We start from the raw sequence: 23,029 nt of genomic DNA, 5'->3' as shown, positions 1-23,029 counted from the left end.
ACAATACGAAGTACTATATAGAGTAATTACTTTTTAGAAACTTGCAGCTTTACAGTACTATCAGTGGAGGATATCCTGTAGGAGATCTCCATAATGATAATGTTTTGACTATGTGAAACTTCTAAATAAAACTGCACAAATGTGTGGACTAGACTGTTTGAAAGGTGATTTGAGAATTATAGAAAATGAATGAAGAAATTTCATTGAGAGCAAAAAACTAGTAGTTCATCTAAACGTAAACTGTAGAATTTCTATGAGTAGAATATATAGGAGCCAACGAGCCATCCTCCTAATCTCTCCTAATATTCTACGCACCTCTAAACGCAATATATACTTCTAAACTTACTCAGTCAATAAGTCACCCTTCTGATGTCTCCTGATATTCCATCAACATCTAAGAACAATATGTACTTTTAAACTTAATGGGCCTTTTGCAGAGTCGTTTTGACACGTGATTAGTGCCATACTAAAGCGTTCAACTAACGTAAGTTTTCTGCAGTAGTCAAGCCTTTAGTATGACGCTAATCATACGTCAAAATGACTGTGCATAAGGCGGATTGTCTCTGTCCTCTAATACTCCAGTTCCTGATATAACACACCGTGTCACATCTGTAGTTTCGGCATAGTAATGTTGCACCTATGAGGAAGGAAACTACAAACTCATGTGCCCCACTGTATCCTAAGGTTTGTAAATGCAAATTATATTACTATTTTACAAATTATATTACAACATTTTACTACCGTTCACTTAACCAGAAAGAAACAATTTCCATTCACTGATGTACTGCTATACTGAGTCTGAATAAATGCAATTTTAATGCCGATTAAGGAACTTATATTCCATTTACAAAGTATTACTCTCCTCTAGAGAAGCATGAAAATTTCACACGCCATTTCATGCGTATCACCTCACACTACAATATGTTTGGATACTATCCTAATTATAGCCTTAATTATCTCAATGTTAGTTCGTGCGCCAAGCTATTCTGGAATGTTATGCAAGATTGCTTAAGAGATAAGTAATGCTGGTTGCAGAAATACAAGGAACACCATGAAATTTCTTTGTAATAAACTGCAAATGTCTCAGTGTGTCACTCCTACCAATAAACAGCCACTACTAGATGTTACTACATGCACTATTACTTCTCTACCTGACGCTAATAGATGTCGCTACGTGCGTTATTACTTCCCTACTTGACGATGATAGATGTTGCTACCTATAGAATTGTTATGCACAACGAAGTCTTTAAATAAATGCATAAAGATAAGGTATGGAGTTTGTGGTGATTGGGGAGAAACATCAAAGAAGAAAAATAGAAACTAAATGTAGAATAAGTACGATTTTGACCTAATAGTGTGAGTCAAAGGCTTGGTCGCAAAAACTAGTGATAATTAACATAACTTATAAATAAAATATAAGGTTTTCAACAAGCACATGTGTGCTTCAGTGGAAGCCTGTTTTCATTAATGTGAATATTATTGAATTTAGGCTCAAATAGACATCATATAATGTAAAATCGTTAAGATTCTTCTAGTCCTATTTTAAAATTTAGGGAAAATACAAGCAAGTAAAGTGGAAATATAAATACTACTTCAGTGGTTATTTTGTGCGTTGAAAATTGTATCGCTTCCGTTACAGAGGGCGCTCTATTCAAACTCAGCGTACTAGAATCGTTTGGATTCGCGGCATTTCGTCAGTTTTTTTCAATTCGGAAAGTCATACAGACGCTGCAATTCATTTACGCACGCTGGGAAATTCGCATTCGATTGTACGGGAAGCATTCCATAACAGTACCGTGAATAGACACATTCAATGCTTTTTTCTCCAGGCATGCTTTTGAGGGGCTTATCATCCAGAGCTAAGATAAATTAAATTGCGATTGGACGTCACAAGCGTAGGACACGTTCTTTTGCAAATAGTATTCCAATACAATCCTTTCATACTTTGAGTTCGCCAGAGGTTCTCAACCGATGTGTCGCAACACACTAGTGTGTCACGCAGTCTCCTAAGGTGTGTAGCGAAATTTTAGAATTTAAAAATCATGAAGAATTTAATAATAATTACCGGTTGTTAAAATAGAGACAGGCTATACCAGTCAACACCTCCAGTGGTTGCAATAATGTTCAGTGCTATATACAGCCATTATACAAACTAATTGGTTTTACTATTATAAATAATAATAATAATAATAATAATAATAATAATAATAATAATAATAATAATAATAATAATAATAATAATAATAATTATTATTATTATTATTATTATTATTATTATTATTATTATTATTATTATTATTATTATTATTATTATTATTATTATTATTATTATTTCTATTAAAATATTAAAGATGTGAGTCGCGATGTCTGGAGGTTCAGTAATATATGTCGTCAATCAAAATACGTTGAGAACCACTGATCTAGACCAAAGTTTCTGAATAATAAAACTTGACACGTTGTGAATGATAACACATTTTAATGTGTCTGATGAAGATGTTATTACGAAACCATAACAGAGTTTTATAATATATCATGTTCCAGTGCTTTATTCTGAGAATTACATGTCTGAATACGAATCCACATAAAGCTAAAATATTAATTTTAATATTTTAATTAACTCTTTCTTGCCTCCCCTCCCCCCCCCCCAAAAAAAAGACCAAGTTTCTGTCATTATCTCATAGGCATCTTTGGGGATACTGACCCTCAGTATTGATTCTAGGGTACAACCTTGCTCAATTGCCTTCTCTTGAGTGCAAAAGCAGTGCAGTGCATATTCTTTTACTTCTACAGTTCCGTTATAAAAGAAGAAAACGCCGAGAGAACGAAGAGAGAAGACAGACAATGAAGGGCACAGTCAAGGTCAGATGACTAGGCGACCTTCGCTTAAAAAAGAAAACAAAAAGACCCAATTCGACGCCTGACCAGGTGGGCACGAAGGGGATACCGTTCTTTGCAGAAGCAGAAGGGGGAAAAAAAAAAGAAAGAATACAAAATTCCTTCACGAATTGAATTTTGTCTCCTAGTTGTGGCTGACAGCGCACGAAATGCACCAGCTATTATCGGATCGGTTTGTTGAAGATAACTTTTTAACTACATACTGTATATATTAAATCCACAATGGCCTTGATTTTGTTCCTGTATATATCTTCCGTTCTCACACTCTTACATACTTATATACGCGCCATTTAACTGTCCCGCAGATCAGTTTTTTTTTTTTTTTTTTAAACAACATGTCGCAATTTTCTGTGTAGGTGTGAACATCATTCATAAAACTTCCACCATACGTCATTGACTACTTCCGGGAGCGTTCGTGCAAACTTCAAACAACATTATTACTTCTCTGTCCATCTCCTTGTCTCTCTCTTTCTCTCTTTTCCTATGTCCAAGTCAAACCGTATGTTCATTATTGTTATTATATGATATTAGCTTTCGTTCACAGAAATATAAACAGGAAGCACCAACCCTCTTTTCGTCCTCCACATGTATGGACTCATTTTGTAATCCAAGAGGGAAGAGATCAATTGCATAACAGCGTCTTCCTTTCAAATAAAAAAGGTAACTTCGAAATGCATTTTGTGTAAAGTCACACTTTTGTATTGCATTATATTACATATTTTCAGCTCTGTCATTATTATAAAAACATTTCTTTGACACCCTCAGTACGTACGAGCTCCCAGGCTAAGGTAAAATTTACTGGTACCCTCTTTCTTTGATCGATTTCAACTTCAAGTTGTAGGAAAAATTGGTCGTGGTAGGCCTTCTTAATGCTCGATTCCATGCCATGTAATAAAATTTCAGGCTCCGTTCAATACTAATTCAATTTGTTTGACGGGGGGAGTGGTGGCTCAGTGGTAGAGCGTTCACCTCCTGGTTCCCTGCTTGGGGTCCCTGGTTCGATCCCAGCTCGCGCCGTGTGGACTTTGTGGTGGACACACCGTCTCGTGGGTTTTCTCGGGGTTCTCCCGTTTCCTCCCACTTTCTTCATTCCACCATTTCACTCATCTCTCTCATCATCGCCGTCTCCTTTAGCCTAACCGTCATAACCGTGGGACGTAAAACTTAAAGATTTCATTTCATTTTTTTTTAAATTTGTTTGACATATCTGTATGTGTAAACCAGAGTTGGAGTGGGTTAGTAGATTGTGGTGAAGTGGGCCAAGATTTGTGAGTGGGTCGTGGTTCAACAGGACGTGACTCACTGTGAGCCACCGACTTACTCTGCTCAATATACGTATGTAGACAGCATCTTCTGAACACTGGTGAATTTGTCTACGTTTTACTTCCAAGGCCTCCATTTTTCTTTCCTTTTTATTTGTTTCTATTTACTTATCTGAGATGAGTATATCTAAGTAAAAAAAAAAGAACTTCAGGCACTTTTGGATATTGATATTTGTAATTGCAACTCATTGTCGTATGTAAAGCTTGGGAATGAGTTCCTCTAGTTAACTCAGTTTTTTTTAAAACTATTTTCAGAAGCTTGGTCTACTGACCCTCGAAAGCTTTTTATTAGCCGGTGAAGGGCAATATAATCTTCCCTTTGGTCAAGAACTCAATCTAATATAATTCTCATCAACCCAATAGCATCTCCGATACTCCGGAATTAAATTAAGGTTCCTTCAACATCTCTTGTTACTCTCCAGAAGCTTATTCAATGTGCATGCAATACTCTTTCCAGTGTGAGAAATAAGGCTAAAGATTCTGTGATACTGCAATTCTTGGTCCACTTTTTTTTTTTTTTTTTTTTTTTTTTTTTTTTTTTTTTTTTTTTTAAAGTAATGCCACCATTGTAGCACGTAGAAAATCCTTGGCTATTATCAGTGCTGTAGTCTTAAAATTTTCAGAGGGTATACGCTGTTTTGTGATCATCTATGATTGCCATAAAAGACATAGGAGTCATTTTTAATGAACCATGTACAACGCATGTATTGATTAATTAAATTTCAGGATATATTACTATTTTATAGTCTAAAAGCAATTCATACTATTTTCTTTGACACTCCATACTTAAATAACATCATTAATAATATAAATGGAGCTATGTATGGGAAAGGAGCCAACTCACTCCGAGAAAGAACAGAGAAAAATCGCGCCTGACGTGCCAGAAGTAAGCAAATTATGTCGAAATTTAACTCTATAAAATCATTAGGACACGATTTTTTTTTTCAATTAATAGGTTCTGTATTGCTCAAAGTTACGTATTAACAATAGCATGATATTGAAAATATTCATATCTTAGTTTAAAAATATCCTCTAAGTTTGGTTCTCTTCAGCAGAGAATAAGGTTTTAAGCAATTAAAATATCATAGCCACTGACCTTCAAACCGCTAGGATATCCTCTCAAAACAAAAATACCCAACTTTGTAGCGATCTATCCTCTCATCCTAAAACTAACAATTTATGTTTTGGTCTGGTGATATAGTCACTTTATCATTGCAATCATGGGCTGATTAAATAAATTAATTAATAAATGTATACGAAACAAAAGTAGAAAGTACTATACACTTTGAAGCAGAAGGTACACTCTAATGACTACGATTAAGCAGAGAGTATACGGCGTGTATCACCGTGTACCCTCGACTACAGCCATGGCTATTATCCACTTAGGTAGGTCTTATTATAAGCAGTGATTTATGCAGAATTTTGAACTTAGGGGGGTGTTCAAAAAAATCTGGGGGAGTGCAATCTTGAATTAAGGTCGTATACTATTATCGTCTTTTTAATTAGTTTTTTTTTTTTAAACTAAAATTCATTGATGCAACGAACGATTGCATTGGATTTCCTTCCTCAGCCAGAGCGAATTAGCGTCGACTTTCTCATGCTTTATGTGAAGTCGAGATTAAATCGTTAGCAATCGATTAATCAAACGTTGTTGTGACGATCACAGCCGTGCAAAGGGTGATTTCCATTCAACCTTGCGTTGCGTACTTTGCTTGAAAATTTATCTTGTCGAAAGTAAGTTGTTTTATTATATTGGCCCCACTTAAAAACAAGAATTCAAAATCTTGTAAGAACCAAAATAGTAAGTTTTTTAATGGTGTCTTCCCGTTCTGCCTAAAGGCCCTAAAGCCTATATATTTTGTGTGTCGTTTAGGCACAACGGAAATTCCCGTTCTGGCTAATCTTTCGAGACGAGGAATTCTGTCCAGAGAGGGATTTCCTCAAGAGAATTTTTCTTTAATAATTGTAAAGATTCTGTAAGAAGAATATTTCTTCGTTTTATCATAAATTTTAGATGTAATTCTACTTGTTCTTCTAGGAAAAATGACTAGATACAGTTCTGTTATTAACAGTGTTATTCACATCTATTTCAGTAGAAATGAATGTGATAAAAAAAAAAAAAACCTACCTGCAGAGAAATGGAAAATTGATTGACTCAGTTGCAAGAAAACCGTTTCACATTGTAGCTGAAACGAAGATAACGCGAAGTTACTTCGCTCTAGTATCGCGTCATTTCATAACAAAATTTTATTCAGTTTTCTAGTAGTTCACCTCCAACATGCTAAGGCTCGCAGTCAGAGGTGGTTTTAGAATTTTAGTTCTGGGTAGGCCCGCTCCCTCGCGTATGGAGACCTATACACATTTGATCGATTAATGACAATAGGAAATTACTTTTACAGTAGTGGTTGATGCTGTTTATTAAATAATTATTTACCATTAATATAAAAAGTGGAAAATATATTTACTCTTTATTAGGGATGCACGCGAGACGCGAGAAGTCTCGTCTTGTCTCGCGTCTCGTCTCGCATTTGCGAGACGAGACACGAGACGAGACTGTAAATTTTATGCGAGACGCGAGACGAGACTAAACCATGCGAGACGAGACGCGAGACGAGACTCGGTTAAGTCTCGCACGAGAAGTCTCGCGAGACTTCTCGCAGTCTCGCAACATTTATGAATTACATGTAATTATATATTTAGGGATTTTACATTTATTGAATATTCTAAGTTGATCGTTAATGCCTCCAGGAACAAAAAAGTGATTGGGGCAATAGACATTTTATGAGATTTATTATTATTCAAGGTTGATTTTCAGAATTAAAGCCTTCTTTAGTTTCTAAATATCATTAAAAAAGAAAAGCTTTGTAAATTGGAAATTTATTACAACAACATGGATTTAGGACTTTATTTTGCGACACAAACACATACACGCGGGCGCGCACGAATACATGAACTTCTGTTTTTTGTCTGAAAAGCGAATAAGACTCCCTATTGCTGCAAAATGTGATATTTCTGTTGTTTCTGTCTTTTTCACATTACTACTAGCGATTTATGTTGGGGGATGGCGGGGAAGTCCCCTCTCGTCAAAGTTTATCCCTGGTCCGGCTCGCAGAAATAACATGATATTTTTACATGGAATAAGTATTTTCTTTCTATATATTTATCAAAAACATCCCCCTCTAGTTCGGAAGTTTAATTCAAACACTGCTTTGGTAGGATGGCCCTATAGGTTTGATGCGAGATGATAGGAATGGCCCTATACCTGTCAGTAATTTTATTTTCTAGATCTGGCAACACCATATAAGTTGAAAGCGAAAGTTGATAAAATGCGATAATGCAACATTGCTACAAGCGAGAACGAACCAAAAGAACTGGGTCGTATTGTGTCGTGAGGAGTTCTTTTGTTGTCTACAAGCTCTTTTGGTGGTATAAAAACATCTTTATAATGGAAAATCACCCTTCAAGGAAACTACCAAAACGTGTAAGTGTTGATAGTGGCGACGATATTTTAGAAGAGCCAAATATTGCTGGAGACCTCTAAGCTGGAAAACAATGTTGGATCCAGCAACAATTTATGCTCGTTTTGCTGTAAATTATGCTATTAACCCTTTGGGGATCCCGTGGTACAATCTGTACCATAGGGGTGTTTCATGGTACATTGCGTTATAACTTTCCTATTTGAGCTTTTTCGTCCGGTTTTTTTTTTTTTTTTTTTTTTTTCAAGTCCAGAGGCATTGTAGAAGACCTTACGTATGGTTTCACACCTTCCTGCGTCGAGACATAGGAGGTGATTACGTCATAATTCTAAAATATATATTTTCTTTTAATATTGCGGGGCCGGTCTATGTTCATTATTTTTTGGCGGACTTATTTTTACACGTAGAAGATTGAAATCTTGCACAAACATTCAGTCCACCGAGTAGTATTTACCAGATTTTTTTCAGATTTCTGCGTTAAAACAGGGGGGATCCAGAGGGTCAAAAAGTTGAAAAAAGGGATATTTTTACCCCAAAATCCCGTTTTTCCTCATTTTCCCGCCTTAGATACATGATGGAGACAAGTGAATGGCCGCCTGAAAGGCAGTACTATTCTGAAGAGAATGATGTGCGACACATGACCCTAGGGTAATTAGAGAATTGTCAGGGAATTTTTATGAAAATATACTTCTGTATAGGGGAATTCTGGACATTTTCGGTATTATTTTTTGCGGGCCCATTTTTGCACCTAGAAGATTGAAATTGTGCACAAACATTCAGTCCACCGAGGAGTATTTACGAGATTTTTTCGTACTTCTGTGTTAAAACATGGGTGTACAAAGGGGCTAAACGTTGAAAAAGGGATTTTTTTTACCAAAAAATCCCTTTCATGGGATTTTCTCGCCTTAGATACATGATGGAGACAAGTGAATGGTACCGTCTGAAAGGCAGTTCTATTCTGAAGAGAATGATGTGCAAACCATGATCCTAGGGTAATTAGGGATGTCTCAGGGAATGTTTAAAAATTTCCCTCTGTATACGAGAATATGGGACATTGTGGGTATATATTTTTTTTGGCGGGCTTACTTTTGCACCTGGAAAATTGGAATTGTGCATAAACATTCAGCCCACCTAGTAGTATTTATCAGACTTTTTCAGATCTCTGCGTTAAAACATGGGGGTCCAGAGGGGCTAAAAGTTGAAAAAAAGGATATTTAGACCCAAAAAATCCATTTTTTCGGGATTTTCCCGCCTTAGATACATGATGGAGACATGTGAGTCATACCGCCTGAAAGGCAGTTCTAAGCTGAAGAGAATGATGGGCGAAACATGACCCTAGGGTAATTAGGGATGTCTCAGGAATTTTTTTTTACCTGAGATCATGGTGTTTTACGGTAATTTGGGGCATGGTGGGAATTCCTGATGAAATTTCTTCTGCCCTTACTATTCAAGATAGAAACTTGAAAATTGGCACACACATTTAGTATACCAAGTACTATTTATCAGATTTTTTTTTAGATGGGTACGTTCACACAGGGCCGCTCCAGAAGGGCCCAAATTGCGAGAAAAAATTCCCTCCGAAAATTTCCCTTTGACATCATTTTTTCCGCTCCTGGTATATGGTATGAGCATGCAAGTGGTACCGTTTGAAAGCCAGCTTCATTCTGAAGAGAATGAGGTATGAACCATGATCCTAGGATAAATAGTGACGATGCAGTAGCTGCTTGACTGAAAGTCTAAAAAATAGCCCAAAAAGCCGGGTACCGGAAAGGGTTAATTTGACGAAAATTAATGGTCCAGGAATCAAATTTCAGCACAACTTTTCTTTTAATTTGGAGCGGAGGGGTCACAAGTTCGGATACCATGTTGAACTTTAGGTTCCGATCTCCATAGGATGTTATGAACATTCATCCCATGGAAAGCAATGGCAAACCACCAAGGATTCAGCTTGCCAAGGGGTTTTAGGTCAAATACCTGCCTTCGGACAGAATATCACATCACCATTCATTAACAGCCATAGAATAACACATTGCAAAATTTTGACCAGAATATATGCGATACTGCGAGACCATGCGAGAAAGTCTCGCGCGAGACGCGAGACGAGACTCAAAATTTTATGCAAGACGCGAGACGAGACCACATTTGCGAGACGAGACGAGACGCGAGACGAGACCAACATTTGAGGCTGCGAGACGAGACGAGACTTTTCCATTTCTCGTCTCGTCTCGTCTCGCGTGCATCCCTACTCTTTATTGTATCTTTTAGTGTTTATATATTTTTCAAAGATTTTTGGGTAGACCCGTGCCAGCCCGGCCTACCCGCTAAAACCGCTACTGCTCGTAGTGCGTAAAAGGTGCCACAGTTCACATCCTGAAGACAAGTTTGGCCACCACATATTAAGCAAGCAATGCAAAAGGTTGCGTAAGATGGCACTTATCCCAGATTATCTTACCTTTTGATTTGATTGAAACTACAAAAAACATTCAAGTATTTCAGTATTGATATTGATATTCTGTACTGCTGCTATTTACACTGACAATATAAATATGAAAATAGATGTATATATGATACTATTGCATATATTATAGAATTATGTATATAAGACAAATTAGCTGATAAGTAGTGTTGCCACGAGACGAGACATTTCTCGTGTCTCGTCTCGTCTCGTCTCGTAAACGAGACGAGACAGACTACTTTTAGGCGAGACACGAGACGAGACAGACTACTTTTCTCGTCTCGAAAACGAGACGAGACACGAGACGAGACGGGACGTCTCGTGAAATGTTTCGTCTCGTCTCGTGTCTCGAAAATGAAAACGCTGGCAGGAATGGCCAAGATTGAAATTGCCAGTGGTCATATAGATTGCAAAAGGAAAACCCCCTTTGTGAGAAAACATGCTGAATAGCCTTCATAGAAAAGTGTCCTCTGTCTATTGAATGAAACAATCGTGATACGTGAGCTTCCAGGAATATCATCCTTAATCTTTTGTCCCAAATTCTCCTTGCTGTAAACTGAGGATTTCTCATTTTTTTTTATTTCCGGCTGGAATGATGAACAAAACAAAGACAGGGAAGATTTTTACAAGGTCAAGAAACCGAACTACCACCATCAGCTATTCAATTTGAAAACTGGGTAAGGTCTATACTCATCACAGGCTGTAGTTGAAAGTTCTGGCTGAGGTGGCAAAGAGAAACAGACAACACTTGTCTTTATTCTCTGGTGGCGCGGCGGTATTCTTTTTTCTAAATGAACTGAAAACGGCAATTGAAGTACGTCATCTTGCGACTAAAATTTTGTCCTCTCTCTCTCTCTCCCTCCCACTCTCACACACACACATATAAAAATACACTTTTACCGTTTTACCAATCGCCCGCTTACAGCAGTCATGTTGAAAAATTCACATCTTCGTTTGGAAGCCGGGCGACGGACAAAGAAAGCAAACATATTGTCGACGAACACTTCAAATTGTTTGCTTTCAGCAAATTTATGGTACCCCTATAGTAACAATAACCCTGGAGCTGAAGAGGTTTTACAGGGGAGCCTTCCTTTTGTTACGCGGAAATGTTTGATCTGACCAGACTGCGAAATTGCCCTCTGCTTCCATGTTAGGGAGGAGGGGAATACTTCACTTTCCTAGTGAAAAATATTCATTAGGACCTGAATTATCTTCAAAAATGGTTTCTTACAGGCGCATTAAGCCTTTCGAACTTAATAAATGTAAAGAACATTTGGTATGATATTCATGGAACTCCGTTGAAAGCAGAAAATATTATGAGAATGATCAAAATTCGAACATTGAAGAACGTAATTAAAAGAAAAGAAATAGGATACCCAAACCATATTTTAAACCCTGCTATAAAATGTATATCCTATATTTTTACTAATTCCATACTCCCATGAAAGTAACCTGGCCAGGATATTCTCTCCAAATTTTTCAGACTGAAATCCGTTTATTCCGTACGATTTCGCCCCCTGACACAATACGGAAAAACAAATGCTGTTAAAATCCATACACATGACCCTTCCGGGACTCAACCCGTGGCTTCAAGCCGATGGTCTATCGCCGCAAACTGCTCGGTTTGGTATGAAGATGTACGTTGTATGATTACGAATAGATCACGACAATATAAGAAACTTTAATCCAAAATGGCCACCCAAAAATCATTTTTTTAGACCACAAGCTAATCTGGGTATACTGTCATGAGTTTGTTACACAAACGGGGCAACCACCATATAGGGGCACACACCCCGCGGGTATGGGAAGAGATTTGTACCATGGAGGTGTAGACTGGCCCCAAGCATTCTTTCCTCCGATGTGTCAAATAGAGCTTACTGTGCAGTAACCTATAAAATTTCAATCAAATACTTTCCATTACTCAATAAAATTATTTGGTTCCAAGCCTTTTTAAATATATTTATATATATATATAATAATTGCAACAAATCTAAACATGCTAAAATGGAAAGTAGTTTTTGGATTGGTATGGGTTAACACTGTGAAACCTAAAGGCTGGAATATATGAAATCAAAGTGTACACACATCTATCTATCTATCTATCTATCTATCTATCTATCTATCTATCTATCTATCTATCTAATATATATATATATATATATATATATATATATATATATATATATATATATATATACCGACACTATAAAGCAAGTGGGCTGATAGTATACGGTAGTGTCGGGGATGGTGACACCTTTACATCGGACTTTGCTTGTCGTGAAAACATCATTTGACATTAGTGTCTTCATCTTCCACGTACCTATGAGCAATTTACTATATATTCGTGTATTGAAACCGGCGAAACAAATTTCAATGTTTCAAAATGTAAAAAAAAAGCCAATGTCGAGAAGCCTCAGACAACTAACAGCAGAGATATTATATTATCTTGTAAACTATTTGCCCTTACCTTGTCAGCTTATTTGAATTTATTTTTAAGACCTTCAGGCAACTTTGGCCCACTCCGAATAGATGATGATGGGGAAATTAGTGGAATGAAGAAAGTGATAGGATACAAGACAACTTCGAGAAAACACACACACACACACACTCGATGTTTGTCCACCACAAAGCTCACATGGCACTAACCGAGATCGAACCGACTACCACACACACCAGAGGTAAATGCTTCACGGTGTAGCTACCGTGACCAGAGATGGAGTGGTTCAATGGGTCAAGTGGGTCAATTTTTCTGAGTGTGTCAGTGGGTCGTGGGTCAACAGCATGTGACCAACCAACCACCATGACCTACTGTGACCCACCACCCACCGTGACCCACTGCGACCCACCACCCACCATGACCCACTGCGACCCACCACCCACCATGACCCACTGCGACCCACCACCCACCGTGACCCACTGTGACCTACCGACTCAGTATGATCTACCGACCCTCTCTGCTCACTGCACTGTAGAGAGTATCTTCTGAAGACTGGTAAATTTGTCTCCGTTTTACTTTCAAGACCTTCATTTCCCTTTCTTTTCCACTTGTTTCTGTCTACTTACCTGAGGTGAGTATATCTAACCAAGTGAAAAAAGAACTTCAGGCACTTTTGGATATTAATATTTTAATAGTAATAATAGCAATAGGACTTACCGTACACTACAACTTGGCTTTCGAGACCTGTGGGTTTTTAGAGCTACCTACTGGAAAAAAATCACTTTTGAATCACTGTAATATATAAATTCTTTATAAAAAATTTAATGTAACTATGTGTGCCTGATCATCACGGTCAAATTGCAAAGTCAAATGAAATTACTTTTGGTATATAGTTAGGCCTTAATCCAAATTAGGATGTTATATTGCTTTTATTATAATGCATAATATCCTAAGGAGGTAGTGAGGATTCGAATTTTTGCGAAACAAAATGAGTATCTCGCAAGCCGTTAAACTTACGGAGCTGAAATTCAGTGTATTAACTCTTTATTGAAAATAAACAGATTGTGTCATAGCATTTTTTAAAATTCTCCTTTATGTGGGGAGGGGGGAAAGTGCACTTTCTATACATGGAAAATTGGTAGTGAATTGGTTGTTAAAAAGGATCGAAAACGATCGATGTTATTTCAGAAAAAAAATCAGAAACAAAAAACCCAGTGCTTGGCTTCATATATAAATTGCTTTCTGCTATAATAATTGCTGAAGCTTATGTTTATTATATGGAGCGCTCACAGCACAGGGTAATCAACCCATAAAGTTGTGAGAAAAATAGGCATAAGATTTGTACTGTAAGCTTAATTACACGGAAATTTGAAATTTGGATTGTACGCATAATTGTATGGAAAATTTTACACTTTTTTTCCTTTACGTTGGTCTACTTACTTTGATTTGGAACTTCGAAATTTCATCCTTTTTTCCACTGAAAAATATTGATAATTCAATAAGGAAATAATTATACTATGATAATTTAACTGAAACTCATCGTAATTTGGCACATGGCAAACAGCATTGTGGTAATTGAAGTTGAAGAAGGAGGGAAATTCCCATTCACCTCCGAATACTTTCCAGAAACCTCGTTCCCTTTCGCTTTCTAGACGGAGGAACGAACTTGGTAATGGTATCAAACCTTCATGTGTGATTACAAAAAATAAATTTATAAACAAATAAGAAATCATCAGTTTATCAGGCTTTAATTGATAATTTTTCACAAGATTCCCTATCAAAGGCGTGGTATATGAAGTTTCTGTTCTACATGGGTCGACATTGCCAACTGACATGGTCGATATGAAAAAGATATTGTATGGTGATAGAGACATGATACTTCTTGCTGAGTATTTCAAAACTGACCAAGAAAAATCGTTATCAGACTTAAGTCTAACAAGCAGATTGTCGATGAGAAGTTGCAGAAATCGGGTAGAAGTATTATCAATTTCCACGACAGAGTGCGAACGGGGATTTCCCCTTATGAATTTACAGATGACTGATATTAGAAATAGATTAAGTGCTCAAACATTGTCTAACTTGTTGCTCATCAATGTTAATGGCTCACCGCTAGACAAGCTCAAAGTAGACGAGCTAGTTATTTCTTGACTGAAGGATGAACATCATTCCACTGCGGATGATTTACCGCCAGAAAAGTTACCAACAGGAAATAAATCCGATTTCAGATTTGTTTTAAGGTGGAAAATTACGAGTTACGGAAAATGTATACTTGTATTACTAATGGCTTATTTGTGTTATTCAACTTTGTACCTACTTTTTAGTAACTCTCTTCTTTGGTTTAGGTAAACTACGTTTGAATAAATATTCATAATAATTGTAATTATGCATATTTGTAACTTAAATTTAACGTGGTGTTTTAGTGATTACACAAATTACAATTATGAGCATACTTTATGGAGATGCTCTCACATAGGGTACCCGAGCACCTTTATACCCTATGAACAACTGATTTTTCAAGTCTTTTGTGAGAAAAATACTGTGAACTGAGAAACCATAACTTTTTCCATATTGTACATGGGTATTTTCCTGCGAATATAAGTTTCTTTTGGAATGCGTTCAGAAATTAACACTTGCAAGTATACTCTCTTAGTACAAGTATATTTTAGGCACACACTAATTTCCCCCCACCTCAAACTGTTTCTTCACTGACAAACCTTTACCATTTTATATCGTAAAGGTCAGTTCCACCGTTATTGTAACAGAGTGGTGCTTGAGCAATTGACTAGAAATTCAAACTCCGATTAGTGACATTTCACAATCTTGTTTTATTACAAGTGTAAACTCTTTAGTCAGTTGAGAAGAGGCTGTGGATCGTGTTCAGACTTCATGACGATGGATTTAGGTGAGTCAGACTAGGTCAAAGTGGATGAGAGTGGTTCATGGTGGATTGTGGGTCACGGTGGGTGGTGGGTCACGATGGGTGGTGGGTCATGGTGGGTCAGAATGGGTCATGGTGGGTGGTGGGTCAGTGGGTCGTGGCTCACGGTGGGTGGTGGGTCAGTGGGTCGTGGGTCAAGTTTTCATTGACCCACGCCAACTCTGACCGTGACATTTCTTGTCTTGTTTGTTCTGGGTAATAACTTAGTTGTATCTTGATTAGCATTGTGCACTCTGCTACATTTTACTTTCGTTCCCATGGTATGCTGCTATTTTTTACGAGACAAGACGAGACAAAACGAGATAAACGAGACGAGACGAGACGAGACGGGACAGAACCTCTCGAGACGAGACACGAGACGGGACGAGCACATTTTTTCGAGACGAGACACGAGACGAGACATGCTTTGCACGAGACGAGACGAGACAGCCTGAAGTCTCGTCTCGTCTCGTCTCGTGGCAACACTACTGATAAGATGATGCCGAAAAAGGAATTGTGATGTAGAACATTAATATCTTTCTTAATAGTCGCCTTATGCATTCTCTTGCATTGTTTACTTAATATAAGGCAAAACATGCCTTGAGAATGCGAACTGTGGCACCTTTTACGTACTGCGACTCTTAGTATGTTAGAGATGAACTATTGAAAAAGTGAATAAAATCTTGATGTGAAATAATTTGATATTATACCGAATTAGGTTTATGTTCGTTTCAGTTACAATGTCAAACGGTTTTCTTGCAACTGAGTCAATCAATTTTCCATTTGCGCGTAGGTATTTTTTAAAAAATCACATTCATCTTTACCAAAGTAGATGTGAATAACACTGCTGATAAAGAATATTCAAGTCATTTTTCCGAGAAGAACAAGAAGAATAACGTCTAAAATTTATGATGAAACTTGAAGAAATATATATATATATATATATATATATATATATATATATATATATATATATATATATATATATATATATATATATATATATATATATATATATATATATATATTTTACAGCCTCTGTTAGAATTACCAAACAGATTATCACGAATGCAGGACAAAATTCAAGAAGACGAACCCCAAGGAAAATTCAGACAAAACGGATTAAATTCAAGCTATAGAATCATAGGCGCAGATTAATAAAGGAATGATTATTTTTCTTCAACTGTTATGCATCTAAAATGTTATCTGAAATTCTACACTTTACGGAAATACCATTTTTTTTAAAAAAATGCTGAAAACCCAATAAAATACGTAAGACTGTTATAGTAAGTACTGTATATATTTCACATTTCGATCTTTGCTTTAATAATAAATCTTGATCAGTATTTCAGAATTAAAATAAATATTTATATATTACTCAATATAAAAGACTGCTATATGATACCACACAAGAACAACTTTTTAAAAATCAAATAGCATTATAGTTACTTTTCGTAATTAAAATGAATGGTCTTACTGTAATATGCTAAACGTGTTTCAAATGTATTAAAGATATAATAAATAGGAATACCCAGAACTTTTCATATAAGTATGTGTGAAAGTAATTAAAGCTAATCTGCTCTTTTATTATAACATTTTTACGTTTTTGAGTTTTCAGCATTTTAAAAGAAAGAAAAAGTTATTTCAGTTAAAAAAAAATATAGATAATATTTTAGAATATATGAGAATTGAAAGGAAAAAATAATCATACAGGGTGTGCACTGGTACATCCAATAAATACTCCTGTGATTTTGTCCTCGTCAGAATTTTCTTTGCATTTTGACCGCTTGGATTTAGCTCCCGCCCTCGTTATTACAGCCATTTTATACATGAGTTCCAATCTGCATACAAACATGCTAGGAGTCAAGCTTTTCGGTGCTGCATTTCCCTTTAAAAAAAATCTCCTCGCTAGAAATCCCTGCCTCCAAAGATTAGGCAGAACGGAAATTCCCGTTCTGCTTAAAAATAAAATCGATTAAAATATTCTCTTTAAAGTCCTGAAGGGCTTTAGGCAGAACGAGAATGAATCTTTTTAAAATTGCACCCCTTGTAGTTGGAGGGGTGTAAGGAATTTATTTCCGGAGGGGTGTCCGAAAATTTTAGGGGGATTCTGGGAGGGTGTTAGGGGAATGTAGATAAATCACTGATTATAAGTGAAGTCATTGATTTCTCTCCTAACACCTTGAGCAAGTTCATGGCCTTCCTCATTCGCATCCATTGGTGGCTTGTACTACTGCACTTTTCAATATACTGGGTCCTTTTTTCTTCTTAATCTAGCTATTTCTATGCTTCGATTGTAATATCTCTTTTGCAGTTCTTCTCATCATATAATCCTTTATGCATTCCTCCTAGATCCTAAGGATGCGTTGATGACTACGTAACCTTGTCGATCTTTCATTCCAAAGTGTGTATACTTCTGTTAGCTTTTCCTCTTAAAAACTGTGCTTTCCCCATACATCAGATCATATCTTTCGTGTCGTTGAAAATTCATTATTTCTTCACCCATCTCTTCCATATACTTCTTTCTCTGTCTCTGTCAATTTCTCTTCTCGGTTTATTATCCAGTCGCCTGTATTTTTTGATGTTCGCAATTTTCATCCCTCTGCGTTCCTCCATTCACTTTCGCTTCAGTTACCCATTGTTTCCTCGGTTCTCTCTTTATCTTGCGAATGTTGTTGTTAAGTATATCTTGCAGAAACTTTTCTTACCTTTTTTTCGCAGCTGTTTTCTACGCTACCTACACATCGTCCATTGCACAGGATTTTTCTTCTATCTCTTCTTTCAGTCACTGTCCATACTTCTTAGTTCTTATTTGTGGTGGACAAACACCGTGCTCGTGGGTTTTCTCGGGGTTCTCCCGTTTCCTCCCACTTTCTTCATTCCATCATTTCATTCATTTCTCATAATCACCGTCTCCCTTAGCCTAACCGGCATAATCGTGGGACGTAAAACTTAAAGATTTCATTTTTTTAAATTTTTTCTTAGTTCTTAGAAATTCCATTTTCAATATCTTCTCCCGTTTTTCTTGATTGAATTGACTTTAACCAGGTTGCACTTCCATCCGTCGCAAAATTTACTCTAATTCTACGTTTAGAACCCAAGTTCTTCGAGCTCTGAGATCTTCGAATTCCGAAGGCAATAATTTTTCCTAATGTACAACGTTGTTTAATGTGTAATGGACTCTTACATAACTATAAACGTCCAATGTTTTATACCACAGATGATTAGAGTATTAAAGGCTCAGATGGAAGGTGTTGCGAAGGAGGGCGAGTAGCATACAGGGTTAGGGCACAGAAAAGGTGGACGTCGAAACCTGACACTACCATTTTTCTTTCCTCTCCTGATGCATGTAGATGTAACATATAAGCAGATCAGTTTATGATTTAACTCGTGTTTATGATACGTTATGATACACTTCTTCTTTTTTTTTATTACATTTTATCAAAAAAAAAAAAAAAGTTATGAACATCAATTCACAAAATCTATTGCATTATTAAAGTTTAGCTAGTATCCCTTTCAACACTGAGTTGATACGAGACATAAACCTACAGCTTAATGTAGATTCCGAAACACATGAGTTCCCATTGGAATAGAACCCGGATCTCCCGCACACTCGATTTGTTACGATCGCGTATTTGTTTGTTACGATCGTTCAGGTAATTTCTTATTGCTTTAATATTGTACTTACCGTACTATTCTAAATTTCAGCTTTATTGTTGTTATTTGCTTGTTACGATCGCTCAGGTAATTTCGTTTTGTATGAATATTGTACTTACCGTACTATTCTAAATTTCAACTTTATTGTTGTTATTTGTTTGTTACGATTGCTCATGTAATTTCTTGTTGCTTTAATATTGTACTTACCGTACTATTCTCAATTTCAATTTTATTGTTGTTATTTGTTTGTTATGATTGCTCATGTAATTTCTTGTTGCTTTAATATTGTACTTACCGTACTATTCTAAATTTCAACTTTATTGTTGTTATTTATTTCTTACGATCGCTCAGGTAATTTCTTGTTGTTTTAATATTCTACTTACCGTACTATTCTAAATTTCAATTTTATTGTTGTTATTTGTTTGTTATGATTGCTCATGTAATTTCTTGTTGCTTTAATATTGTACTTACCGTACTATTCTAAATTTCAACTTTATTGTTGTTATTTATTTCTTACGATCGCTCAGGTAATTTCTTGTTGTTTTAATATTCTACTTACCGTACTATTCTAAATTTCAATTTTATTGTTGTTATTTGTTTGTTATGATTGCTCATGTAATTTCTTGTTGCTTTAATATTGTACTTACCGTACTATTCTAAATTTCAACTTTGTTGTTGTTATTTATTTCTTACGATCGCTCAGGTAATTTCTTGTTGTTTTAATATTCTACTTACCGTACTATTCTAAATTTCAATTTTATTGTTGTTATTTGTTTGTTATGATTGCTCATGTAATTTTTGTTGCTTTAATATTGTACTTACCGTACTATTCTAAATTTCAACTTTATTGTTGTTATTTATTTGTTACGATCGCTCAGGTAATTTCTTGTTGTTTTAATATTCTACTTACCGTACTATTCTAAATTTCAATTTTATTGTTGTTATTTGTTTGTTATGATTGCTCATGTAATTTCTTGTTGCTTTAATATTGTACTTACCGTACTATTCTAAATTTCAACTTTATTGTTGTTATTTATTTCTTACGATCGCTCAGGTAATTTCTTGTTGTTTTAATATTCTACTTACCGTACTATTCTAAATTTCAATTTTATTGTTGTTATTTGTTTGTTATGATTGCTCATGTAATTTCTTGTTGCTTTAATATTGTACTTACCGTACTATTCTAAATTTCAACTTTGTTGTTGTTATTTATTTCTTACGATCGCTCAGGTAATTTCTTGTTGTTTTAATATTCTACTTACCGTACTATTCTAAATTTCAATTTTATTGTTGTTATTTGTTTGTTATGATTGCTCATGTAATTTCTTGTTGCTTTAATATTGTACTTACCGTACTATTCTAAATTTCAACTTTATTGTTGTTATTTATTTCTTACGATCGCTCAGGTAATTTCTTGTTGTTTTAATATTCTACTTACCGTACTATTCTAAATTTCAATTTTATTGTTGTTATTTGTTTGTTATGATTGCTCATGTAATTTCTTGTTGCTTTAATATTGTACTTACCGTACTATTCTAAATTTCAACTTTGTTGTTGTTATTTATTTCTTACGATCGCTCAGTTAATTTCTTGTTGTTTTAATATTCTACTTACCGTACTATTTTAAATTTCAATTTTATTGTTGTTATTTGTTTGTTATGATTGCTCATGTAATTTCTTGTTGCTTTAATATTGTACTTACCGTACTATTCTAAATTTCAACTTTATTGTTGTTATTTATTTGTTACGATCGCTCAGGTAATTCCTTGTTGTTTTAATATTCTACTTACCGTACTATTCTAAATTTCAATTTTATTGTTGTTATTTGTTTGTTATGATTGCTCACGTAATTTCTTGTTGCTTTAATATTGTACTTACCGTACTATTCTAAATTTCAACTTTATTGTTGTTATTTATTTCTTACGATCGCTCAGGTAATTCCTTGTTGTTTTAATATTCTACTTACCGTACTATTCTAAATTTCAATTTTATTGTTGTTATTTGTTTGTTATGATTGCTCATGTAATTTCTTGTTGCTTTAATATTGTAATTACCGTACTATTCTAAATTTCAACTTTATTGTTGTTATTTATTTGTTACAATCACTCAGGTAATTTCTTGTTGCTTTAATATTCTACTTACCGTACTATTCTAAATTTCAATTTTATTGTTGTTATTTGTTTGTTACGATTGCTCATGTAATTTCTTGTTGCTTTAATATTGTACTTACCGTACTATTCTAAATTTCAACTTTATTGTTGTTATTTATTTCTTACGATCGCTCAGGTAATTTCTTGTTGTTTTAATATTCTACTTACCGTACTATTCTAAATTTCAATTTTATTGTTGTTATTTGTTTGTTATGATTGCTCATGTAATTTCTTGTTGCTTTAATATTGTAATTACCGTACTATTCTAAATTTCAACTTTAATGTTGTTATTTATTTGTTACGATCGCTCAGGTAATTTCTTGTTGCGTGAATATTATACTTAACGTACTTTTCTAAATCTCAACTTAACAACAAGCGTTGGACCCCTCCGAACTAAATTCTGCGTGCATGCTTGCTTTGGCACTTGATCAAGTAGTCATGTCATACAACACATGTAGATCACTTCTGATTCCACGATACAACAGCGTTTTCTCTACAATGGTCTTACACAAATTGTCGGTGGCAATATTACCTAATGTAAGATTGTAGTTTCCATGGTCATTCTATTAGGAGCTAATTTGTTATTCTCCACAGAACTTCATTTCTTAACTAAAACTAACTAACTAACTCTATGGCCTATGGAACCCGGAGGTTCAATGCCGCGTTCACAAAAGCTCTCCACTGACTTCTATCCTTAGCTAACTGCATCCAGTTTCTACTTTGTATTCCAATCTCTGCGAGATCCATCTTAATATTGTCCTCCCATCTGCGCCTAGGTCTTCCTAATGGTCGTTTTCCGATTGGTCTTCCTGTCAAGACTTTGAAAGCGTTTCTACTTTCTTCCATTCTAGCTACATGACCCGTAACTTCATTTCTTATTACTGATAATAGTAAAGTTATAGTGCTTATTAGTTCCCCCCTTTTTTATCTCTTTCTTGAAGTTATTTAATAATTTTAAAGAAAAGTTTTTCTTTTATTTTACGCTTTCTAGTTTTCTTCTTATTGTTTAATTTTTCCACTTTTTAGTTACCCCAATTGTTTAGAAAAAAATAAATGAAATGTTTGAGCTTTACGTCTCACGGTTATGCCGGCTTGGATAAAGGAGACGGTCAATTATGAGAAATGAATGAAAAAGTGGGAAGAAACGGGAGATTCTTGAGAAAACCCACGCACACGGTATTTGTTCACCACAAGGCTCAATTGGCGCAAGCTAGGATCGCATGAAGGTCTCACGTACCAGAGGTGAACGCTCTACCACTGAGCCACCGCGGCCTCCCTCCCCAAGAATTTAGATACGTACAAGACATGCGTGAAAAAAAAATGTTTTTCTTCAGATTGGTCTCGGCCCTCGCCACTGGTCTACTGGGTAACACAGGTGCCTTTGATGCACGTGGTTCTGGATTCGGTTCCTGCTGGAAAAGCACAAAAAATAATTTCATAATCATTCACTATCATTGATTAACCGTCTTCTTTATCGTAAAGAACATAATCGTGGGACGTTAAACTAAGACTTCATTTCACTTTCAAATCGGAAAACTCGTTACGGAATTAAAGGCGGCACAGTGACTCAATGGTAGAATGCTTACCTCTGGTACGTGGGATCCCTGGTTCGTTCCCCGACCAAGTAAGTTAATGGTGGATAATATCGTGTACGTGGGTTTTGTCGGGGTATTCCTGTTTTCTCCCACATTCTCATCGCACCGATTTATCATCATCATTC

Source organism: Thermobia domestica, chromosome 11 (assembly GCF_964235325.1).
Source record: "Thermobia domestica chromosome 11, izTheDome1.hap1.1, whole genome shotgun sequence".
In the NCBI taxonomy this organism is placed as follows: Eukaryota; Metazoa; Arthropoda; class Insecta; order Zygentoma; family Lepismatidae; genus Thermobia; species Thermobia domestica.
Note: the sequence above shows the minus strand (reverse complement) of the source record.